This window comes from Rhinolophus ferrumequinum, chromosome 2 (assembly GCF_004115265.2).
Source record: "Rhinolophus ferrumequinum isolate MPI-CBG mRhiFer1 chromosome 2, mRhiFer1_v1.p, whole genome shotgun sequence".
NCBI lineage: Eukaryota > Metazoa > Chordata > Mammalia > Chiroptera > Rhinolophidae > Rhinolophus > Rhinolophus ferrumequinum.
This window is the reverse complement of record NC_046285.1, coordinates 53,696,750-53,722,547: the sequence shown is the minus strand read 5'-3', so window position 1 is coordinate 53,722,547 and position 25,798 is coordinate 53,696,750.

The following is a 25,798-nucleotide window of genomic DNA, read 5'->3' as shown; positions in this document are numbered from 1 at the left end:
TGGAAAGACTGTCTGTCTTACATTTGTATATTTTTTCTCACCCATGCAAAACAGAAAGCAAAGCATGTACTACTGCTTATAGATAAAAAGGAGTAACTCGTATCATACTAAAATCCTACTGAAAACAGCTATAAAAGCTGAATAAAATACACAATGCAGATGTTGAAAAACACCAGAGAGCAGCAACGAAAACAGCCTTCATGTGAGGGGTCATGATGATAGAGAAAAGGAAACTTTTACAGATATTTAAAAAGATGATAAAGGGTTTACAAACAACTTTATGCCGATACTTGACAACTTAGATAAAATAGACAAAGTCTTGATAAATAAAACTTATCAAACTTAACCAAGAAAAAATAATATACCTGAATACTCTTATGTCTATTGAAAAAATTGGATCTATTTTTAAAAACCCTACCTGAGGGGAAAACTCCCAAGTGCAGATGGCTTCATTGGTGAATTTTTCCAAATGTTTAAAGAAGAGAAAAGGATCTTATAAAACTCTTCCAGACGTTTTAAAACTGTTGCATTCTTCTCTGTTTTTCACAGGCCTGCATCACTTTGATTCAAGAACATGACAAGAATATTATTTGATAAAATTTATCATTATCATGATTTAAAAAAACTTAGCAAACTAGGAATAGAAGAGAATTTCCTTAATTGACAAAGAATATTTTGTGAAATGCCTATAGCAAAAATCAAATTTAATAGTGAAACATTAAAAACTTTCGCTTGAGATACAGAACAATAAAAGGATGCTGCTGTCACCACTTCTACTTAACATCATATGTACCCAGGGGAAGGCAAGAAGAAGTAAAATTTGTGTATACCGTGTTTCCCCGAAAATAAGACCTAACCAGACAATCAGCTCTAATGCATCTTTTGAAGCAAAAAGTAATATAAGACCCAGTATTATATTATTATACTATATCATATTATATTATATTATATTATATTATATTATATTATATTATATTATATTATATTATATTATATCATATTATATTATATTATAAAGACCCCGTCTTACATTATAGTAAAATAAGACCAGGTCTTATGTTAATTTTTGCTCCAAAAGACATATTAGAGCTGATTGTCCAGCTAGGCCTTATTTTTGGGGAAACATGGTACCTGATAACATAACTTCAAAATATATAAAGGAAATTTGACACTACCTGAAGAAGAAATGAAAAAAACACACAATCATCGTTGCTGCTTTTAACCTTTTTTCCTTCATAACTAATAGAACAGATTTTTTTTAAATGATAGAAAGAATAAAAAAGATTTGAACAATATAATTATTAAATTTAACAAAATAGTCATTTGTAAAAACTGCACCCATCAACTAATGAATACATATTATTTTTTTAGGTGCACATAAAACTTTTACCAAAAAGGGATCATATGTTGTGCCATAAAGCAAGTCTCAACAAATTTTAAAGGATTAAAATTAAATAGAGTATGTTTTCAGACAACAGTAGAATTAAGCTATATACTAATAACAGAAAAAAAAAAATTCCCCAATTAGGTCATATACTTTTAAATAATTCATAGTTTAAAGAGAAAATCTCAATGGAAACTTAAAACTATTTTAAAATGAGTAATAATGAAAATATGATATATCAAAACTTGTGTGATTAAGTTAAAACAATGTTTAGAAGGAAATTTATGGCTCTTAATGCACATATTAGAAAAAAACATTGAAAATTAATTTTCTAATTTAATATGCTAGAAAAAGAAACAGCAATTATACCCAAGAAAAATGAAGGTAGGAAATAATAAAGATAACAGCACAAATTAATAAAATAGAAAGCAGTTGCACCAGAAAAAAAAAAAAGACAGCCAAAAACTCTTTAAAAAATTCGTGCCATTAATAAACTTAACAAAACTGATCAAGAAAAATAAAACACAGGTTACTAATATCAGAAATAAAAATGAGGATGTGGCTATAAATTCTACAAATATTTAAAAAATAGTAAAAATATTATGAACAACTTTACGCCAATTTGACAATTTCATTCAAATACACAAATTCCTTGAAAAACAGAACTTATCAAAACTGACCCAGAAGAAAGAGAACATCTGAATCGTCATATCTATGAGGAACACTGAACCCATTTTCAAAAACCTTCCCACAAAGAAATCTATTGGCCCTGATGGTTTCTCTGATAAATCTTCCAAGCATTATAACAGAAATAATAATCCTACTTGATATCTTCCAGAGAACTGAAAAAGAGGGGATTTTTCCCTACTCATTTTATTGCAAGTATATTAGAATAAAGGAAATTTAAAGTCTAATCTCTTTTATACACATAGAAACAAAAATCTTGGATAAATCATTAGCAAATTGAATAAAAAAGATAATCATGACCCAGTAGAATTTATTTCAGGAATGCAAAGGTAGCTTAACGATAGAAAATTAATCAATTCAATTTACTATATTAATACAATTACAGAGGGAGATTTCAATACATGTTCTGAAATTGATTGCTCATGCAGAAAAATAGTAGCACTGTAGTAATAGGAATAGCATATTTAATTAGCTTGATCTGACACCTACACATAACTTAGCATCAAACAAATAGAGAACCTGAATTATTTTCAAGCATACAGAAAAAACATCCTCCCAAATTGACCTTCTATAATGGCACAATGGGACTCCCAACAGATTTCAAAGAATTGATATCCTACAGAGAGCTTTCAATTACAAAAAACAATTAAATAAGAAATTACTTGAAAAGTTAAATTTATTTGAAAGCAAGGCAACATTTTACGCATAAGTTAAAGAGGTGATCATCATTGAATATAAGAAATTATGTTATAAAAATTACATATAAAAATTGTGTGATGTTTTATGTATTTAAAAATATGAAAATAAATGGAATAAAATTTCAAGTCAAGAAGTTAGAAAAGAAAAAATCGGAGCAAACAGAAAGAATATTGGAACAAGCTAGAATCAGAAATTAGTGAAATAATAAGAGAAAGAACTTATCAAAAATAAAAAGCTGATTATTTGAATAATAAATCAAGCATCTAACAAAATTGAGAAAAGGAAAGAAATCACAAATAAATACTAAAAAAAATTGAAAGAGAAACATTAGAAATTCAGTTGAATTTTTAAGATTCATGAAAACAATACCATAAACAACTTTTGCCAATAAATTAAATGTTTGAATGAGGTGGAAAATACAAATAAAAAACCTGACCAGAGAAGATGTTTAAAAACCAACAGATTAGAAACTTTTAAAAATTGGATTAAAAGGGTGGCCGTTTTGCTCAGTGGTTAGAAAGCGGTGCTCATAACACCAAGGTCACCGGTTCGAGTCTCACAAGGGCCAGTGAGCTGCGCCCTCCACAACTAGACTGAAGAATAATAACTTGACATGGAGCTGATGGGTCCTGGAAAATCACACTGTTCCCCAATATCCCCCAATTAAAAAAATATTGGATTAATAGTAAAAATTCTTACCAGCATAATTTTATAAGTGAATTTCCCTAAACCTAAATGGCACAAATAATAGTTTTAATATGCAAACTGTTTCAGAGAATAGAAAAAGGTGGTAAGTTACCTAACTCATGCTTTAAGGCTAGAATTATAGAGTCTAATATTACCAATGAACATAAATGCACAAATCATAAATGATACCATATGAACAGAATTTAATACAGTATTACACACATATATATTTGAGCAAATAAGATTGATTCTACAGAACAATAATTCAGCACTAAGATCCTATTAATGTAACTTATATATAAAAGGTTTAATGGAACCGTGAGATTTGTGTTAAAAGGGGAATTCAAATTGAAAGTAATATTTAATTTATTTTTTAAAAGATCTGGAGCAATTATGACAAAAATCTCATTCCACATTGGTGATGAGTATTGTGTGCATGTGTTATTATCTGTACTTTCCTGATTTTGAAATTTTAGATCCAATTCTCTACTAGATTACAGCCAAGGTTTTCTGAATTAGCAATAGATGAAACTATTTCTTACTGAAGAAAGCCCATAAAAATCAATCTCCTACCCCTTTGATTTATTCAATTACAGTGAAGCTTTTTTTCCCCACATAAAAATATAAAAGCCATCTGTGTGGTTGTGGATAAAGAAATCAGATAAACCGAAAAGGTCATGAGTGACTTTTTCTGAGGTTTCTTTGTTCTTCACGCAGTTCAGAGATCTGAAATGATGCCTATCTGTGAGAAGGAAGAGCCTGTTTTCCTTTGGGAAAGTGCTGCCTTGTGTGGTATGAGAAAATAGCAGATCAGAATAATACCTGAGGTGGGTTGTGAGGTAAGAGGCCGCAACTCCCCGATGCCCTCTCCCTTAATGTAAGTATTTGATTTCATTCTAGGCCACTGGTCTCCTATTAAAGCTGCCTCTGAGCCAGTGTGAGAGGTATTCATCTCCACATGATCCTCTGTCGCCTGACACACCATCTGTCTCTCTCCTTAGAGAGACACAGAGGAAAAGCAAAGGTGGAATTTAATCACTGAGGTTTCTAGGCTATTGAACTCCCAACTTCTGTCAAATCCCTTTGCTGTGGGAAGAAAGAAAAGAGTCATTTTGCACTTAAGTGTACCAGTTTTTTAAATGATTGATTCTCCTCTCCATCACTGTCATCCCTGTGATCATCAAATTAAAATAAAATGATCTCCTTGATGATAATGCTAATTTCAGGAAACACAAGATTACCAGGCTTTTGCATTTATCCGTACCCATCAGGTTTGTTTACATGACTTGGTTTCTTTCTTGACTGGAGAAGGCCTGAGAGGGTTCAACAAAATATTGATTATGTATGCAAACAACTTCACACATACCTGACTCAAAGTAGGTGCTCAATAAACGTTGGTTTGCCCATGGCCTATCCAAATCCTCTTTGATTTGGAGGAGCCCACCACAGGTGGAATTAGAGGACTGACTCCAGGGCCACTGGGGGATTTTGGAGGAGGCAGGTAGACTTTAAAATGTTCCACGATCATTTTAGAAGGATCTGGGACATCCTAAGGTAACATAGCCCTTAGATCAGAGGAAGAGGGAACCCTGTGCTAGGCCTTAGGCTAAGGGTAGGCAAAGCTTTTCTGTAAAGGGCAAGAGAATTGGGCCTTTCCAGGCTACTTAGATTCTCTGTCCCATGTCCTTCTTTGTATTTTTTTTTTTTTTACAACCTTTTAAAAATTTGAAGACCATTCTTAGCTTAAGGGCATGAAAAAACAGGCTGTGGGTTGGATATAGCTGAGAGACCATAGTTCACTGATCCTTGCCAATCACCTGGGCTAGATTCCTTGGGCCCAAAGAGTGGCCAGGGAATGTAGTTTGAGAGGAGGGGTGTGGGCAGAGCTTGGTATGATGGCTGGATGTCCACACATATGGGCACAAAGTCCCTTCTGGTAAAGAATGGACATGGGAAAGGAAGAAACAAGGTCAGCTGTGGGGTGGGGTCTTGCAGCTAGCTTTCTATGTATTATTTCGTTCTTGTTTGAAACACTAAGATGCCTGAAAATTTTATATTTAAAACTGGCCTTCATGAAGGTAGGTATATTTATATTAATGCAATATAGAGTCTTATTTTGTTGAATAGTTTGTTAGCTTAAGTTTATAACTTCTAGAAATTTAGGCAGAGGGTACATGGGCCTTTATTTTCATTCTTACTCAGGGCCCCACAATTGTTGACAGCAAACTTGTCCTAAACTATCCAGTGCCCTTGCTTTGAAAACAACCCCCCAATTCCTAAGTCAGTTCCAGGATATCACTAATAAATCTGTTGCTGATATGTCCTTCGCGTGAGTTATATTCAACAGAGAGACTAAGACCGGAGCCAACCTCCAAGCCCCATGCCCCTGTCCCTGAAGTTCTACCTTGACATATATAATGTAGGAGTCACTGTTCTCCCACCCCCTAACTCCGTGTCACAAACTCCAATGCCTACAAGGCTCTGGGTAATTAAAATGAGAGAAGCAGTTCAGGTGTTAGAGAAAATAAACACCAAAGAGGAAAAGCTCCTTCTAAACTGGGCAGTCATTACTCACCTTCAGTGACTGCTGTCATAGAAAAATGCTGGCCCAGTGTTGCCAAAGTTCTAATTTTCTTTAAAAAAAAAAAAAAAAAGAAAGAAAAAAAGGCGGGATCTGACAACCAGTTTAAAACCCATGTTGGTCAAGCAAACTTGTCTGTGGGCTAAGCTGAATTTAGTCCACAAAATGACAGTTGCCCACTTCTATACTAGTTCTTTCTAATTGAATATGAGGTGTCCTCAGAGGGGAAACCCCTCTCCTGTGCCCTTTTATCCAGTGTGCACCCTTCACAACCATGCCCTAGGAACTACTGTACTGGTAGTTATAATGCGAAGAGCACATGACAGTGAGTCAGGAGCCTTGGACTCTCCCTCCTGCATTGCTGTTCCTATTCTGTGCGAGAGATTTGGAACAAGCTCCTTATCACAGCCCTTTGTTTCCTCAGCTGGAGGGATTGGCTAGATGACATTTTAATTCCCTTCCAGCTTGTATATTTCAGATTTTCAAAATCTGTAATCAGAGATGTGACCAAAGTAAAATTTAAACATGCTAAACTTGTTTCATAGTATTTACCACTGCAAAAGTTATTATAAACCTGCAATCTGTTTATCTCATGTTTTCAGATCTGTATATGGTGGTAGGGATTTGTGAGAACTGTGAATCTGCAAGTTATGTGCAATACAATGTTATTTATATTGAGTGTTAGGAAATGTCACCTTTATATTCTCACTTCACATATACAAAACATTCTTTAATACAAACAGTTTCTAACATCCAGAAAGCATTATCTTTGAAAACATTATACTTTGTTTTTTCTGGTAGGGAAAATGCCTCAAGGATAAACAACAGATAAGTTATGACAACACATTTTACATTTTGTTTCCTGTGCTCTGTCCTTGTGAATAAGCCATACACAACACTCCCTGGTATCTCGGCTTCTATGATAGACTGTTTAGGCTCAAGCAATCCTGCAAGTGTAATGGGATTGATTATATTTATAAAAATGTGACAGTGTGCCACAGGAGATTGTGCCACACTTCTGTCAGTAAAGGAGCAGACATGAGGCACGTTTTTAAAATCTTGAACAAAGTGCCAGGACATGCCAGAGAACAGCTTTGGAAGTAAGAGATTTTGGCAGGAACATGCAAGGCGGGTCTCTGTCAGTTATGAGGAATGTCATGAGCCATTCTTTGCTTTTTTTCCAAGTAATTTTTTTTTCTTTTTAAAAGCTATTCATAGAGATATAATTTATATAGCATAAATTCAGCCATTTTAAGTGCACATGTCAATGAATTTTAGTATATTTACAGAGTTGTATAAGCATCACCAAAATCTAATTTTAGAACATTTCCATCAACCTAAAAAAAAAACCCTCAGGCCCATTTACCACCCCTATTCTCACCCCAAGCCCCAGGGCAACCATTAATCTACTTTCTGTCTCTATATATTTGTCTTTTCTTATAAATTAAATCATATGTGTTCTTTTGTATCTGGCTTCTTTCTATTAGCATAATGTTTAGAGTCATCCATTTGTGGTGCTTTCTTCCTTTTTATTGCTGAATAATATTCATGGATATACCCCATTTGTTTACCCATTCATCAGTGGACATTTGAATTGTTTCCACTTGTTGGCTATTGAGAATAATGATGTTATAAACATATAGATCGGAGTGGTCATTCTTGACTTGATAAAGAATTAAGGTTTGCAGATAAGTTGCCTTTTTTTGTTGTCATAATAAATTTGAGGGAAATCAACATATATCCGTGTAACATTACTCCAACTCACTTGCATCCTGTTTTACAAAAAGTGAATTTGTTCACAAAGGCAATTTGGCATAGCCTTGGGGGCAGTCACTGGGGTTTGCCAGGCATGTGAACATCATGTGTCAAGTGTATTGTAGAAGAAAAAGGTTGAGAGTCACTCTGTTCTATCACTAAGTTAGCTGCCCTCGCTTCTGAAGGGTTTGTTTCTGAATGAACAAGAGCATTTTTCAGTGGATCTGCCAGGGGAAATGTCTTGGGTTAAGTCGCCTGGGCTGTGTCCTTGTTTCATTCAAGGCCAGCTCTCTCTAAGAGCTACATTTTCTCTTTCTACATGCTCAAGGGAGTAGCATTCTATTGTTTTCTTTTTACAGCTAATACCTGGAGATTCCTCTCTCAACCCTGTGTCTACCTTAATCCAGAAATGGTACTGGAGAAGTATGTGTTCTCACCAGCTTTCCTCCCTCTACCTATGATTTAAGAGTTTTGTTATGAACCTCAGTGAGTAAAAAGAATAAAAAAAACAACAAAGCAGTATGGGGTAGTAGCAAAGTTTCTTCAGACCTTGTAACATCATTATACGGTTGTTCCCTGATCTACACTGAATTATAGGGAAACCATTTCCTGTGCTCTTCCTGAAATATCCCTGGGGGCTCAGGCAATCTCTATTTTTTAGATGATTTCTGGCCAGTGCTCTTATTCTTAACTTTTTTCCCTGGTTGTGGAACATTCCCCTTCTTCCCATTATTCTTTCTTTCAGTTCTTACTTTCTAACAGTTCCTCTCATTTAGCACCCAAGACTGAAGGAGATAGAGGTAAAACAGATGTGTGAGTTAGTCTGAGATTTCTCAGCTCTAACAGATTATTAGGATTTCGGGTGAACCCCACTCCTCTGGCTTCGTGTACTCCTGCCCATCTTCACTCCCTTTCTAGTAAATGTAGGAAAAATCAAATATGGTTATTATCTGATTGCAATCCAAACATCTTTGCGCATCCAATTGTCAACCTACATTTTCAAGTTTGCAAGTGGTTACGACGATTTTTTAATCTCTCTCTCTCTCTCTCTCTCTCTCTGTCTCTCTCTCTCTCTCTCTGGATTAGTTTCCTATCCACCGTCTTGAATCCTCTCTCAGATGATTTTTTTTTTACAGTGATTTTCAAAGCCTACACTCCCCCCATGTCCTTTATTAAGAAGACAAATACTGATTATAGCCCCAATGATAATCCATGCCTGGGGTCATTACCTGTTGCTTCTTCCCTGTGCCCCACAGTCATTCTAAACACAACACACAAATGAGAAATTTATCTTTGCTTTAGAAAAGAAGCATCCTGCAAACTTTCCAGAATATTAATGGTCATAATGACAGCTTTCATAATGACAGAGAAGCCAGCTAGCTAAGAATCTTTGGCAAGGCAGATTAAATTTCTTTTAAATCTAAACCCAAAATCTAGTAAGAGATACTGCAATAATAATATCTTATTATGATACAGTGACAACAGCAAAGAGGTTTTATGGTCACTGCTCTTTTTTCTTATTCAGGTAGTTGGAATTCTTTTGATTTCTTTTATCAAGCAGACCTGAGTTTAAATCTTGGCTCTTCTCGGCTGCTGGCTAACCTCTCTAAGATTTATTAATGACTAAGATGGCCAACTATCTCTATAAGCTCAGGACTGAGAGGTTTCCTGGGACATGGGGCTTTCTCTGCTAAAAGTGCGAGTCCCAGACAACTCAGGACGAGTTGGTCACTCTGTTAATAACATGAGGCTTAAATACTGACCTGAAAGTTATTGTGAAGATGCTGAGCCAACAAAAAGCCTAATTAAAATAAATTTTAAATAAATGAAAAATGCTTTCAACTCCTTTCCATGGTCTTTCTACTTGGTTTTCATCTCTACTGGATATCTGCTTTGGTTGTTGAATGAAACCTTCCAGAAAACCAGAATCAAATTGATATGGATTAATGATTGGTTTTTTTAATGAAGCTTTTTTTTAATGGTAAAATATACATAACAAAATTTTTCATCTTAACCATTTTAAGTACAGTTCAGTAGTGTTATATACATTTACATTGTTGTGTAACCAATCTCCAGAATACTTTTCATCTTGCAAAACTGAAACTCTGTATCCATTATACCACAACTCTCCATTCCCACCTCCCTCTGGCGCCTGGCAACCACCATTCTACTTTTTGTCTCTATGAATTTGACTCTAGGTACCCCATATAAGTCATACAGTATTTGTCTGTGACTGGCTTACTTCACTTAGCATAGTGTCCTCCAGTTTCATCTATATTATAGCATGTTTCAGAATTTTCCTCCTTTTTAAGACCAAGTAATATTTCATTGTGTGTGTATACCACATTTTGTTTATCTATTCATCCATCAGTAGGTACTTGCATTGTTTCCACCTCCTGGCTACTGTGAATCATGCTGCTATGAACATGGGTGTACAACTATCTCTTTGAGACCCTGCTTTAAATTATTTTTATAGATGAATTACCACTTTTTAAACTTTAATATGCCTTGTACAAATAAACGTGGAATCTTGTTGAGATACATAATATTTTTTAGTAGGTTCGAGTAAGGACTGTATTTCTAACAAGCTCCCAGGTGATGTCAGTGCTGCTGGAGGGCCAACCACACTTCAAGGCACAAGGGCATAGAAACAAAGTAAAATAGCTCGGGAATAAAGAGATCTGAGTTATGTACAGCTTTGGCTCTGCCACCAACTGGAGGGATGGCCATGAGTAAGTCACGTAAACTCTCTGGGTCCGTTAGACCATTTACAAACTGAAGGGTTTGGGCTAGATGACTTCTAAGGCCATTTCCTTCTCTGATATTCTGTGCTATCATGAATAAGATCAGTTTTATTGTCTTTTACACACTTGCACTAAAATACATGGAAAACAATAACTCCTGTGTTGTAGTACTGAAAGGGTTGTGGCAGGTCTGGAGAGCCTTGAAAATTAGATCAATAGATCTAAGAGACCAATAGATCTATAAATTACCAGACCAATGGGAAAATGAGAGTAAATAGACTTGTATAGGAAGTGGGACCTTCTCATCAATTCTGCCAGTTCCTCTTTATGAAGGTGTTTATAGACTTCACCCTGGGCTACTTCACCTTGGGCAGCCATTTCTATTTAAAAGAAGAGAAAGTGGAAATATTTCATTGTAAACTATAGGGAAAAATCTTTCATCTGAAACAATATTAAAAGAAGAGTGCTTTTAGTTGCATATAATTTCTGATTCAAGGACAAGCAGGGTGAAAAGGAAATGAACTAAAGTCTCTCAATAAGATTTCAAGGTTATTTGTATGTGTGTTAAAGTTTAGGATGGCTGAAAAGGAAGCTTTTAGGGGTGAGCACACTATAATGTATACAGATATTGAATTATAATGTTTAAACCTGAAATGTATATAATGTTATTAAGTAATGATGCCCCATGAAGAAGAAGAAGGAGAAGGAGAAAGAGGAGGAGGAGGAAGAGGTGGAGGAGGAAAAGGAAGAGGAGGAAGAGGAAGAGGGAAGAGAAGGAGAAGAAATTTTGTTATCCTCATTTCCTGGATAGGAAACTACGGCAACAGTGAAGTGACTTCTCATGGCTAAGGTAAGTAGAAGCAGCAGCGCTGATATTCGAACTAAACCATGGCTTCAAAGACTATGAGAATCCAAAAGTCCTGATGACAAAGTTCTTGAAGATTTGGGGGAATGTCATGAAGATTGATAAATGATTATGCTAAAAATGGTAAAGTGTCAGGTAAATGGACAGTATGATTTTTCAGACAGAGGGAGCAGGACTTATACTTTTGGTCATGGCAGGTAAACAGGCACCAGATTTGCCTTTATGTTGCAAACAATTATAAAACTGTGTGTGTGTGTGTGTGTGTGTGAGTCTGTGTGTATGACTATATCTATCTATCTATATCTACATCTACATCTATACCTATACCTATATCTATATCTATCAATTCTTTTCAGGCATCTGACCCCTGAAATTAGAATAAGACAGGAGAAGAGTTCCATATTTGCTCTGTCTCTTTACCTGGGGACAATTTCCTGGTTGTGGGGCAAACAGAGCATAATAGTTCTGCTGAGCGGAGGAGGTAGAGATCAGAGTTAGAGTTGGCTGAAATAGGCAGGGAAGAGAAAGTTGTACAGAGAAGAACTCAAGAAGTTTGTATGTAGATTTCTGATAAATTATTAGCTTAGAGCTGGGATACCCATTGGAAGGGTAAGACTATTTGAGGCTTACCAGAGAGTGGCTGCAGTGGGGTTGAGAGCAGAATGGAAAAACTAGAAGTTGAGTAGTTCTGGCAAACATTAGGAGTTCTGGCTCAGCCAGATTAGAGAGATTTCCTAACACTCCAGGCATTCAGCTTAAACACTAGAAAGTTCATGTTTTAGGAGTGGAATTATACATTTGACTAATGGCTACCCAAGGCCACACCTCATGAAACCTAAAACTGAGCTGAGACTTGACAGATCCCTAAAGAAGACAACAATTGGAGGCTACTTACAGGATGCTGACCAGTACTCTTCAATACTGTGAAGGCCATGAGGAATAAGGCAAGACTGAAAAGCTGTCATAGACCAGAGGAGACTGGGAGACATGATGACTAAATGCAATGTAGTATCCAGAGCTGGATCCTGGAACAGAAAGAAAACATTAGTGGAGACACTGTAAAACACAAACAAAGTCTGAAGTTTAGTTAATAGTAACTTATCAATGTCAGTTTCTTAGTTGACAAACATACCATGCTAATGTAAGATATTAACAGTGGGGGAACTGGGTGAGAGGTATATGGGAACTCTGTATTATCTTTGCAATTTTTCTGTAAATCTGAAAGTACTTCTAAATAAAAAGTATATTTAAATATAATCAATGATATGGAATATCTGAACATTATCAACTAAATTAATTTAATAACATACAGTGTAGAATATATACAACATCTACAGAATATATATTCTTTTCTATACTTTGGAAGATGTGGTATATCTACACAATGGAATACTATTCTGCCATAAGAAAAGATGAAATAGTGCCATTGTGACAACATGGATGGATCTTGAAATTATTATGCTAAGTGAAATAAGTCAGACAGAAAAAATAGAGAAGCATATGATTTCACTGATATGTGGGATATAAATCTGAAAACAACAAAGGAATAAGACAAAGAAAGAAAACCTCCTAGACACAGATAATAGTCTAGTTACCAGAGGGTAAGGGGAGAAGGGGTTAGTAGATAAAGGTAAAGGGGATCAAATATATGGTGATGGAAGGAGAACTGACTCTGGGAGGTGCACACACAATGTGATACATAGATAATTACAGAATTGTACACCTGAAACCTATGTAACTTTACTACCATTGTCACCCCAATAAACTTTAATTAAAAAAAAAGAACATTCTCCAGGATAGACAATATGATGGCCCATAAACTAAATCTCCAAAAAATTCCAAATTTTGAAATTTTATGGAGTATGTTTTTCTTACCACAAGGAATTCTATTAGAAATTAATAATGATATCTGGAAATTTTCTAATATTAAAAAAGTAAATAATATACTTCAAAATAACCCATAGGTCAAAAAAATCACAAGGGAAATTAAAAAGTATTTCAAACTGAATGATGAGGAAAACAAATTATCAAAATTTATGAGAATGCTGCTAAAGCAGTGATTAGAGGGAAAACACATTTAAATACTTTTATTAGATAAGTAGGTCAGTTTAATATCAGTGATCTATTTTCCAGTTTAAGAAGCTAGGGGGAAAAAGGAGAAAATTGATCTCAAAAAAATAGGGAGAAAATAATAAATATGAGTGTAAACTATTAAAAAGTAAGTAAAGAATAAAAGAAAAAGTAAAAAATCCAAAAATTGGTTTTCGATATGATTAATAAAATTGATAAATTACAAACACTGATGAAAAACACAAATTACAAATATCAGGAATAAAATGGATGGTCTCTCTACAGGATAAAAGGTCTTTTTCCAAGATAAGCTAACATTATGAATGAACATCTTTAAAGAACATCTTTAAAGAAAAGGAAAACAGGAAATTCTATGAACAGATATATGCTTATAAGTTTGGTAACTTAGAAGAAACGATCAAATTCCTTAAAAAATACAACTTACCAAAACTGAGTCAAAAGGAAAGAGAAAATTCTGAATAGCTCTGTTACCTCTGAAAGGCATTAAATTTGCAACCCAAAACCTTCCCACACAGGAAACTCCATGAGTAGATTGCTTTACTGATAAAATCTATTTAACATTTAAGGAACAAAAATATCAATCAAATATTATGCAAACTCTTTCAGAAACTAGAGTAGAAGAAAATGCTTATGAATTCATTTTATAAGCTGTGAAAGAAAGAAAAGAAAGAAGAAAAAGAGAAACAGAGAAATAAAAAAAGAAAGCAAATTAGATTATCAAAATTAAAACCTGATCATAAAAAAACATTACTAAGAAAATGAAAAGACGACCATAGGTTGGGAGAACTATTTACAATACATATATTTGACTAAGGACTTTGATTCACAATATGTAATGAACTCCTATAGCTCAATATAAAAAACCCAGCAACCTAATAAAAATGGGTAAAAGGCTTGAACAAACCCTTTAGGAAAGAACATCTACAAATGGCCAATGAGCACATGAAAAGATGATTAATATAATAAATAAGTATGGGAAAAGTAAATTAAATTAGCATAATATACCTCTTCATCATCCCTGAAATGGCTAAAACAAAATGTCTGGTACATCAAGTATCGGTGAGGATGAGGAGCTATTGGAAGATTCATACGTTAATGGTGAGAATATAAAATTGTACAGCTCCTTGGAATACAAGTTGCCAATTTCTTTAAAAGTTAGACATGTTAATTATATGATCCAGTAATTCCATTTATGTACAAAAAATACCCATACACTAGGTTTATAGTAACTTTTTTCATAACAACCAAAACGTGGATCAACTCAAATGTTCATCAACAGGTAAATGAATAAACTGTGGTATTTTTATAGGTAGAATACTATTCAGCAGTAAAAAGGGATAATCTATTGATACACTCCACAGCACGAATAAATCTCAAAAATGTTATGTGGAACCAAAGAAGCTTGGCAAAAATAAATGTATATACTGTATGATTCCAGTAATGAGAGAGAGAGAGAGAGAGAGAGAGAGAGAGAGAGAGAGAGAGAGAGAGAGAGAGAGAGAGATTTTGTCAAGCATTTATCACTCCATAAAACCATCAAGATGCTAAACATGTATATGATGCCCATTTATCCATGTTGTATGTATTAATACATTTGTTCCTTTTCACTGCTGAGTAGGATCCTGTTGTATGAATATATCATCAATAGTCTGTTAACCTCATACTTTCACTGGTCAGTATTCCTCTGAATACTTCAAGGACACTGAAAATGTCTAAGTTCTCTATCTCTGCAGCTCTCCTCTCTCTAGTACTCTGCTTTATGGGCTCTAGCTATCTTAGCTTTCCTAGAATCCCAGCCCAGGGAGTTTGTGGGCCCTACCAGGGTTCCCCCACCTGTGCCACAGCCTGGAAACTCCACAATGTAAGACGGGGCCATTAGTGGTCTCACCTAATTTGTTTTCCATTCTCAGGAATCACTGTCCTTGGTTGCTTAATGTCCAATTACTCGAAAACCATTGCTTTGCTTCATGTATTTTGTTTTTGATTTTGTTTTTTCAGGAGGGAGAATAAGCTGGCCCTTATTATTTCATATTGAATGACAACAAATGTACCCTCAATATGCACTGAACCGCAAATGGATTTTCTCTAACTTTTCAACTAGGTCTCTGTTAAGCAACGAAATGAAAGAGTTTTCATCCCTGGATGACTCAAATTCTTATAGTCTAGTTGAACGTTGTTTGGTTACATAAGCCCCTGTTCTGGTTTAAGAATGTCTTGTTTGTGAACCTATCAGCATCTAGTCAGCTGATGTTCTGACTTCTTATATGTTGCTTATAAAAGGTTCTGCTTTCTGCTTTTTGTCCAGTCCACCCCATATGGGTGGCAACTCCATATTGGACTAGGGGTACACATCACAGAGTCTGGTTCCAGTCCCGCCTTTAATAAACAGTCTGACCTTGGGTATTCTTCTTTGCCATTCTCAGCCATATTTCCCATGTATAGGACGTTTTTGGAGTGGGGGGAGTATTGGACTTTAATTTCCTTCCCAAGGCTAAGATCCTTTATTTGTAATTTGTGTCATGTCTCAATCATTTTGAAATGACTGAGAAAAATTCTGAAAAATGAGGTCTCCACTCATCTCAGTACCCATATCTGCTGTGAGCCAAGGCTGAGACTTTTTGAAGGACGCAGGGTGATTCAATCCATCCTTGTTTCCTCTCCTCTCTTATGCTGTCTGCAAGGAATTGTGGTTTATGGCAGCTTTTATCTCCATGGTCCTCCAGGGACAGAAACAGGAGAGGCCAGAGTTAGCAGGAAGGATCTCTGTTATGGCTGCTTTGTTGACACTGGCTGGCTCTCCATTTGTCTTTGTTGAAAGAGCCCATCTGCAGACTTAGGACCCTGGGTTCTTTCACATTCTTGGCTGATCCGTGATTCATAGAGAACATTAAAATGCCTGGATGACCAAGAGCTCAATTTTCCCAAACGAAGCCTGCTTGGCAGTGAAGAGGCTATTTCCCTTAGCAACCACTGAAGAGTCAGCATTTACAGTCTCAGGGAAGTGCATCTCAGCACACTATATTAACCTCTCTGGCACTGCCTGGTGGCCCTGGTCCAGCAGTCAGCCAGCCAGAGTTAGGGTTTACGATTGCTCAGGTTTGATGAGTGACCATGCTGACGGTGCAACGAGGCTTAGCAAAGGGGCTCATTACTTCTAGACTCTCTAGGAGAACATGTGAGAGCTATTTCTTGTGAGTCCTTTTCCCACAGCTTGGAAGTCTGGGCAACTATATGCCTCCCTTTTCTAATATATGGTTGGAAATATAGTGAGGTGATTTCTAAAATATTAAGGTTACAAAATGATATATTAGCGGGGTTTTCAGGTTTTCCCACTTTCTAAACAGAGGGACTGCAGGCTATTATGTGAGCTTGGTGACAGGTCTATTATTTCACTAGGAACTCACAGATGTAAATGTGCTTTGTAACCTGTAAAGTCCATATGTGAGAGGTTAGTGTCATTACCAAATTCCATGATTTGCTGTATTCCCTAGTTTCTGATTCTGCTAAGGAAGAATTTTCTTTTTAATGTCTTTCTCAGTTGCCCGGTGTCACACCCAACTCCATTCTTGATTTGATTTTCCTCTCTACTCGTACATTTCCACCGCTGTCGGGTCAGGGAGTCTGCTCCAGCCTCTTCCTCTTCCCTGCCTCCACCCTGACAATTCCATCTCCCTATAAAAGGGTGGCTTCTGAGAGCTCTCCACTCAAGTGTTCCCTGTTGCCCTCAGCGGTCACTGGGTATGAGAACACTCACTGCTGACTTGTTACAGCTCAGTTCTAGCCATGTCCCAGTAATTACAACCACATCAGCAATAGCTACTATTATTACCTGCGCACCTACCATGGACCAGATCATTGTGTACATTCCCTCTAACCCTTATAACAACATTGTGAGGTACTTACTGTTATTATAGTTTGTGTAAACCGAGAAACAAAAACTCAAAGTTAAGTAACTTTCCTCAGGACACAGAGTTGGTATGCCGCAGAGCTAGTCCACTAGCTCACAGAGCTTGCTGGATTTCTATTACGATGAATTGTTTCTCTTGAGGTGGACATTTTGTATCTCCCAGATTACTAACCAAATATACTCAAAGGAGTGAATAGGAGTGGACCAGGGAGAAGGAATCATGACTAAGAAATATCTTCCTAATTAAGGTAAATCTATTTTCTCAGCACAGATAAGCAGGCCCAAGGAAGATTTTTGTGTGTAGTTAGTGAAGGTAGACAGGGATTTACCTCACCAATTTTCAGTGTAGTTTTCACGCAGTTAGACACAGAGTTAACGGTTGGAGCATGTTACTAGCTTCTGTGCTTTAGGCACTGTATATAAAATTTCATATATAAAGTAGTATACAGTAAAGATACAGGTCCACAACTAGACTAAAACCTGGTGTGTATGGGGCACACAATATTCAGTAAGGGATACTATTTCAATCACAGTTCACCCAAAAGCACAGAAAGGTTTGAATTAAAATACACAAACAGAGACATGTTTTCATCATGTAAATAAACATCACTAGGCAGCTTGGTAAAGACACATAAAAACTGTGACCTTAGGATGACATGCAGTTTTCTCGTCAATAATTCAAGAAGAAAAAAAAGCATAATCAAAGTAGACCTTAACGTCCTGTGTAGATTTTGCATACTTGGAGTGTCTTAGAAATGTGCTATTAATAGATAAACCAAGGGCAATGAAAATGCAATCTGCATAACAACATTTTGATGGCACCTTTCACAAAGGCATTTTTGTGTTTTTAGATGAGTGATTATTCAGACTATTTTGGGATAGGTCAAACTCTCTTGACAAAGGGTCCTTCAGAGGCGAGCTCCTAGGTGGGAAAGTTTCTGATAACACTGAGTTTCTTTTTGACATTAATTTGACATTATGTTATAACCCTGATTCCTAACTCCACAGGACAAAACTTGCTGGGGAGGGTAAAATGCTTAATGGCTAACATGGGGATTGTTAGCTATTTGAAGGGCACACAGTATCTAATAACATAAAGTGTTTGCTTTTGCTGTTTTATTATTTAATGGGCATTTTCCAGAAGGTTGATCATAACATTCAAAGAACACTTTTCTACTATTCTCTGTGTATGTAAAATCAATGTTTTGGGTTTTGGTACCTAATGTAGTGTCTCATCTCTGGATAGAGCATAAACGAACACATTTTTTCTTTAATCCTTAACTGCCTGTCCTCTTAATTAATCAAGTATAATAGCAGTATCTAAATCAGATTTTCAGAAAACTTTAGTAACTCTATAATCTCCACCATCTTCCTCTAAGCCACTCCAAATGGATTTAGAATTCTAGTAAAAATAGTGTGTTTGCTACACAAATTCAACATCAAGACTAACACTGAAAAGCCATTTTGTCATAGTATTAATTCTGGATCTACTACCAGTCAAGCCATCTCAGATGCATTTATGCTTTTGAAAAGATTATTAACATCAATTTAGTAACAATATACTCTTCATTTATAATCAATATGTTTAGAGATGGAAGCAATGAAAGCAGTCTATAATTTAAAACTAAAATACCCAAAGTCATAAGGTAGAAGCTTTAAATCATTATCATATGTACCTTACCCTGGCATTCAAAGCTCTCTACAACTAAACCCAATCGAGTTTTCTAACATCACCTATGTTATCACACATGACACACTTCAGTCGTAATGGATGAACTCATCAACCCTGACGTCTTGGGTTTTGCCATTTCTGATCCTTCCACCTAAAATATCATTTCATGCCCATCCTCCATCAGTAACCATTGAACTCTTACCAGTTTTAAGGCTCAGTTCCAAATCTACATTAAATAATATCCAACGCTCTATCTCTCTGTGTCCCACTCTCAGTCAGCTGAAACTAAGTGTTTCCTGCGTTGGGTTTCCAAGGTCATTTATCATCCTTGTTTGTAACTTTAAATTAATTTCCTTGGGACAGATATTACCATAATTCATTTCAGAGTATTTCTGTATCTAGCACCAGATAACAAGTTCCTTGAAAGCAAGGAGACTTTCTGGAGTGTCTCTTTATCCCCCCAGGTCTGGTATCACTGATTAAACTGAGCTGAATTGACAATACGATTTCTAGTGTAAACAAATTCCGTAGGAAGTGTTCACAGAGAATAGCACAGAAGAATTATATAAGAGTTTGACAGATTACCCTTGGTTTTTGGTCCCCTTTCTTTCTGTAAACCACAGAATTTGTAAAGTCAATTTCTTTCATTTAAAAACTCTACACTAAAAACAATAATCAGGTAATCCAAATTGGCCTGCCATTGAAAAGCTGGCTTCCTTAAAGAAAAGCCTTATCCTAATTAGTCCTAATGAGGCTTTATTTCTAAGGTTATTACTTGTTCTTTAATTTGTAATGTTTAACTTTTAAAAATACTTACAGTTTAGCTCTAACAGTCTTATTAGAGGGAAGCCTTTCGTTGGTAACACAACTCTTTAACCCAGTTAGGGCTAAATGAGACTTTAATTTCTTATCATCCTTCTAGGTGGGGCTGTAGCTTATTGGAGGCTCAGTAATCCATTATTAAAATGTTCTCAGGCAATATTTGGGGACCATTTTGATGGGTAGAATCCAAGGACACATACTGCTAACCATCCTACAATGCACAGGACAGCCCTTCACAACAAAGAATAATCCAGATCCAATGTCGATAATCCTGCTCTAGTTTGATCTTTAGTGATGACAGAAACCATTCCGTCATTTCCTTTATAATAACTATTATGGTAATTATGTTTTGTCCACCTGTTTAATATTCTCACAGGAATCTCTAATAAAGATGACAGCTTTCTCTTATATTTCTCACCTAGAAGTTAAGGCTTTGGTCCTATTCTTAGTATTTGTACCTTTTTTTTCTTTTCATAAGTTTTCACCTTCCCTCCTAATGGGTTCTTTAGATGTAAACGTACGTGTCACTTTTCCTTCCTACCAAAATGGACTTGTTATAACAAGAATACTGTGTATGTAGCTGATAGGTTCTTGCTGTTGTCTTTTGGACTCACCAAACTTCTAAACCAAGCCTTCTTTTGCTGCATTTAGGAGATTATGGCCAGTCCTACTGTAAGCAACCCTGATGATGCAATAGTGAAATACGTAACTGTAGCAAGAAAGGAATTTCCTCTGTGTTAGTAGGTGTACTTCATTGCTGGTGCCACCCTTCCCCAGCCTGAGCAGAAGGAAAAATGTCCTCCTCACACGCTGTTGGAAAGGCTTGAGTGGCTGGGGTGATTCTTCTTTGCCGGAAGGGAGAGATCCAGGTCTCAGAGCTCCTCTCACCCAACCTATTTCAGGTTCTTCATTGGCTTCTTTGACCGTTGAACTCCTGTGAGAACCAGGGAAGCAATAGGAAGCCACCTACACTCACTTGAATTCACCCTTGATCTTTATTCATTGCTCTGATTGTTGTTAGTGCAAAGTAAATAGACACACATGTTTTCTCAAACCCAGTCTGAATCATCATCATTTTTTAGATGTTAGGACCCAGGTCAGGCTTTATGTTTTGTCCTACATCAATTCCTCGACGTGGGTAACTTGAACTCCATATCTAATCTCCAGAGCACAGCCAAAAAGGAAATCCAGATTTGTAGCACTTTCATTCAGCGACTCCAATTAATTTATTTGTATGAATCAATTTTACAAATTTTGTGGAACTGGCAGCTGACACTCCAGAGGACTCTGGGATACTTTCTCAGTGCTATCTGTTTAATATCAGAAACAAGTCATTTTCTTCATTATTAAGACTCATTTAATAAGATAAAGGGCAAAGTGGAGATGCCTCCTGGGATTCATGAAGGGAAATGTTAACCTTCTGTGTGTTGTGTGTGCCGTGTGAATGTTTTTGGAGAAGGATTTGGGGGATAATGTGATTTCTCTTCTCAAGATTACAATATACAAATTTAATATTTTTCCCAAATCCCTTTAATTGGAGCTTCTTACTCACCTGTGCCTCATTCAGACTACTCAGCTGCCAGGAAACTACCACATAATATCCAGAGTGTTTTCCTTGAATTCAACTATCTGTTTTTATTATTGAGGGGTGTGAGCTGGACTTGTATGAAGAAGTTCTAACCTCTGTTTGAGTCATAGGGTAAATCCCGTGTGATTAAAACTTGATTTCCCAATAAACTAGATACCTGTTCCATGATTTTATTTGCTAATTTTGTTTTCATCGTAAGATATGTCTGTGATTGAGCTAAAGGATTTTGTTTTCATTGGAGAAAGAAGCAATGACTCATTGCCATTTCAGAGAAAGAGGCATAAACAAGAATTTTGTAAATTCAACCCGGTCCTTGGTTTCTACATCACACCACTTCCCTGCCCAGGTACACAGAACCCACAGAGACACTATACATTCTCTTAATTCTATAGACCAATCTTGTTTTAAATGTTCTATAAACAGAATCACTTAGTATTTACTTGTTTCTTCCTGGCTTCTCCGACTCAGAAGCTAAATGGGAGAGTTATTCATGTTGTTGTTGCATGAAGCTATAGTTCATTTATTTTCATTGAATATAATATTCATGAAATGAATTTATTACAATGTATTTATTCACCATTGTAAATGGACCATTGGTTTGTTTCCAGTATTTTATTCCAGCTATTACAAATAAAGCTGCTATGGCAACAAAATGGATAGATCTGGAAGCCATTATGCTAAGTGATATAAGTCAGTCATGGAAAGACAAATACTGCATGATTCCACTATATGAGGCCTCTAAAAATAGTCAGTGGTACAGAAGTAGACAGCAGTATGGTGGTTACCAGGTGACAGAGACAGGGGATTCGGGGAGCTGTAGTTTAAGGGGTATAAAATGGAAAAGGAAAAGGTGAAAGATTTATAAGATCTGAAGATAAAAAAAGAAAGAAAATGATAACTATGTCAGGTGATGAATATAATAATTAGCTTGATTGTGGTGATTATTTCACATTGTGTACATATAAAAAAACATCAATTTGCACACCTTAAACATACACAATTACTGCTTATCAATTATTCCACATTAAAGCGAAAAAAGAAAAAATCTTCAAAGCCAAAACTAAAATTATTTTTTAAATGTTAGAAAAAAACTGCTATGAACATTTTTGTACATGCTTATTTTCAACTTTAAAGAGTATTGGAAAATGGTTTTCTAAATTAGTTGTGCAAATTTACTCAAACTAACAGTATATGAGGATTCTTATTGCTTCACATTCTCACCAAGAGCTGGGAGTGTCAGTCGTTTTAATTTTAGTCATTCAGGTTGCTGCGTAGTGGTATTCCACTATGTTTTTCTTTTTCTTTTGAAAACCTTTAGATTTATAGAAGAGTTTCATAGTATAGAGAATTCCTATATGCCCTTCACTTATTTTTCCATAATATAATATCTTCATCACCATGGCACATTTTTCAAAACTGAGAAGTTAACATTGGTACATGACTATGAGCTAAACTCCAGACTTTGTTTGGATTTTATGTTTGTTTGTTTGTTTGATTTTTCACTAATGTAGTTCATCTGTTCTACGATCCATTCTAAAACACAACATTGCATTTGCGCATATTTTCTTCGTTTCCTCTGTTGTATGATAGTCTCTTAGTCTTTCCTTGTTTTTCATGACCTTGACAATTTTGAAGAGTACTGATTACATATTTTGTAAAATGTCCATTAATTTGGGTTTGTTTGATGTTTTTTCATGATTACAAGGGTTATGAGTTTTTAGGAAGAATACCACACAGGTGAAGTGCCTCTCCTCACATCATAATAATGGAGTACGATATTGTTGAGACCTATCAGTGGTGATGGGAACGTTGATTGTTTGGTTAAGGCAATGTTTGTCTGCTGTCTCCTCTCTAAAGTTCCATGTTTTACTGCCTTACATATATTGTACTGAAAGGTCAAATGTTATTCTTATTGTAGCTCTTTTGAGGGGATGCTTCCCTTTTCCTCTGTGTTGAGGGTTTTCTGCTTTACTGTATTTGATATTTATTCTGTATTTAATTTACATTTATCCTGATTGGTTTTCATATTGCTTTTAAATCTATAGCTTGATGTTTTTATCAATTTTCAAAAATTCTCATTTACTATCTCTACAAATACCCTGTTTCCCCGAAAATAAGAGCTAGCTGGATAATCAGGTCTAATGCATCTTTTGGAGCAAAAATTAATATAAGATCCAGTATTATATTATATTACATTATATTATATTATATTATATTATACCCAGTCTTATATTAAAATAAGACCGGGTCTTATATTAATTTTTACTCCAAAAGGTGCATTAGAGCTGATTGTCCGGCTAGATCTTATTTTCAGGGAAACATGGTAGTACTTTTGTCCCATTCTTTCCCCTTTTTTTCTGGGATCCTAATATCATATGTATTAGACTTTAAAATAATGTGCCCTATATATTCTCCCTTTACACTAATTTCTCTATTTTCCCTCTTTTTGACTTTCAGAGCTTCTGTGTGGATATTTTATTTTAATCTATTAACAATTTATTGAATCATCCATCAGCTGTTTCTGATTTGCTGTTTAGTTAATTCTTCTGCTGAGTATTTCTCTTTTCTTATGTGCTTAAACATGTTATTCAAGTAATTTTAAAGTCCATGTCTGATAAATCCAGTCTCTGAATCTCTATTTCTCAGTTGCTGTTGACTCGTGACTCTTTTGGCTTTTACATAACATTGTCGTATCTTCTTTTTGCCTAGTTATCATTGATTGAGTGCCAGATGTTGCATACTTAAACTAGGATATATCATTTAAACCTAGAATGATGCTTCCTTCTTCTAGATAGTATTAAGTTTGCTTGTTGAAAATGACCCATCTTTACCTTTCCTCATCATTCTCATAAGACTCGTGGATGACTCCCTTGCTAACATGCCTTCCTAGGCCCCCTTTATTTTCTTTGAGAAGATATATTTTCTCATTAGTGAACATTCATTCTCCCAATTACAATCGCATGAATAAGATCATTTGCTTAACTGTCTGGTGCATTTTTTAATTTTTTTATTATTAGTTTCAGGAGTATAAACAACATCAGGGTTAGACAGTTACACACCTCACAAAGTGATAACCACAAGTCTACCCATCTGACACCATACGTAACTATTACAATACCACTGACTATATTCCCTGTGCTGTACTTTACATCCTGTGACTATATATAGTTTTTAAAATTATAGTTGACAGTCAACAGTATTTTATATTAGTTTCAGGTATACAGTGCAGTAGTTAGGCCTTTATATAATTTATGAAGTGATCCCTGGTCTGGTGCATTTTGCCTTTGACAGTTTGCTGCTGTAACTCAGATAAGACTGAATCTCACCTTTAGATCCCTGTTAACTCCATTCCCCATCATGGATCCCCACAGAGACCTTGGAGTTCTGTTTTTGACTGCTGACCTGCGGACCCAGTGGTGTCTCTGACTCTTGATCCTGTGTTCTGGACTCTTGTCTATTGGTAGCATGATAACAATTTAATTTTAATTACTTTTTGAGTACTCACTTGATTCTTGTGTTGCTCCTTTTGATTTCATGGCCTGACCATTTGGCAATTTCTGTGAATGGATTGATGGTTTACAGAGACCTTGTTTCTGTTGGGTGAAACACAACAGAGCATCTGGTTTGTTAATCTCTTTTGTTTGTTTTTCTGTGTGGTTTTTTTTTTTTTTTTTGAGCTCAAATTAATTAAGAATTCATATCCACTGGGAAAAGAAGAGCTCTTTAATATGAAATTGTAAGTTTTGCCAGTCTGTGTTTATTCTTGATCCAGAGCTAAAATTTTAGAATTGAAACAAAATGCATACCAACTGTGTCTGCCTGTATGATTATGTCTGAAATTCAGAAATGTCTTACATCTCATTGTCTGATTACATCATATTTTTCTATCTCTGATGGTACTAATAAATTAAATTACAAAATCCCTTAAAGGAGTTCTATTCTGACTGGCTTAAAGATAAATAAGTACTTATAAAAACTGAACATGCCCAAACTTTCCCAAAATTAAGGAAATTGGACTTCTGATACTTTTAATTTGCTAAAAAAAAAAAAAAAAAGTCTTATAGAAACTAACCCAAATATTTTAAGAAATCAAACTCACATAATTTGGGGAAATATTTGGCAAATAAAACTAGCTTAATATTTTTTGTTTAATAAAAAAACTATGTGTTGGGCGGCGGGATGGCTCAGTTGGTTAGAGCGTGAGCTCTAAGCAACAGGATTGCTGGTTCAATTCCCACATGGGCCAGTGGGCTGAGCTCTCCACAACTAGATTGAAGGATAACGACTTGGAGCTGATGGGCCCTGGAGAAACACAC